Source organism: Rhagoletis zephyria, unplaced genomic scaffold, assembly GCF_001687245.7.
Source record: "Rhagoletis zephyria isolate East Lansing unplaced genomic scaffold, Rhagoletis_zephyria_1.1 Rzeph_scaffold_05670, whole genome shotgun sequence".
NCBI lineage: Eukaryota > Metazoa > Arthropoda > Insecta > Diptera > Tephritidae > Rhagoletis > Rhagoletis zephyria.
This window is the reverse complement of record NW_016162753.1, coordinates 39492-40890: the sequence shown is the minus strand read 5'-3', so window position 1 is coordinate 40890 and position 1399 is coordinate 39492.

Genomic DNA, 1399 nt, shown 5'->3' with positions numbered 1-1399 from the left:
ATTTTACGCAAACATTGTCTGTAATTTCTTGATTAACACTAGATAAATGTTTACCTGAAATAGTCAACATTGTGGCTAGACGAACATACATATATACAGTGCAGCCGAGGGATTTTCGCGATAAGTACTGGACATTGGGAACGGAAAGCTGCCAGCTAACGAGAGATTAAGACGGATTGTATTGCCTGATAATTTTTGTAACTAAGGAACATCAAAGGAGAACTGATGGAAAGAATGTTTCTTAATTAAGAAAATTAATTACAGGCTCAGTGAACGAGCCATTCTTGCTGCGAAGAATAAAGATGTCTATGAACTAAATAAGAGTGGTATTGACAACAGTCGTTGCTTGAGCTGGTCTGCTCTTTTACCAGACTGCCAGGCCACTTGCTCACTTTGGTGAGCACCACTAATGTTATTCAATCCGGCATTCAAAGTGACAACTGTTTAGCTGAGGGAGAGCTGGAGACCAGGACTCAAATCGTAACATCCGTTCACCGATCGAAAACCATACGAAAGAAAATTACGTGATACGTCAGGCAGTATAAGCTGAATGAGACAAAGACTACGTTCACTTACGTCATAATCTGAAAAATTTGTTTTTACGTGACGAGTAATACGATATCGTATGTGACGATTCGAGCCCAGGTTTACAGTTGTGGTCGAGTTAGAGTAGATGTTGTATCGAGCTCAATGAGTCCGTATGGTTTATAGGTGCACATGAAGTCAGCCACGCACTTCATATGCCTGATATGCGAGAAAGAAAGAGAGATATGCGGGTAGGCTGATGAAGCGGTAGCGCAAGATGTGACCGTTTCACCGTGTATTCAACGTGGGACTCCATTGGAGGAGTCATGCTCTAGCTGCCTTTGGATGCTGGGCAATGAGCTGGGATTTATCCAGGGATGCATTCGTGCAGAGTCCCAGGCTGGTTTGTAAGCAGTAGCTTAATACCATGCCAAAAATTACTCCGGGAGTGGAGTGTGGGTGATGCTCAAAGCACCGTGTGATAGCCAAGCTGGGTTAGCGTTGACCATAGCTGAAAATGCCAGCGACTTATCACTTCACTAAGTTCAGCGAAGAGATATTTGAGAATTGCATAAAAAATGCATACCCAATTAAACACGAGCGAAGTGCCTTTAAAAACAAGTGCGTCTGTGTGTTCGCTGTTCTTTGTTTAAGCGGGAAATGCATAAGTCGCTTAAACAATAACATATGCGTCGATAAACACCGTTGTGGAAGAAGACGAATCAGTTAATTATCCAACGGAATTTTTGAACTCGATTGATCTTCCAGGGATGACCCCACATACTGAATTGAAAATAGGTGTACCAATTATCACGTTGCGGAATATTAATCAGCTAAAAGAACAGTACGCGACTCGCAGTTAAGAAATTGATGA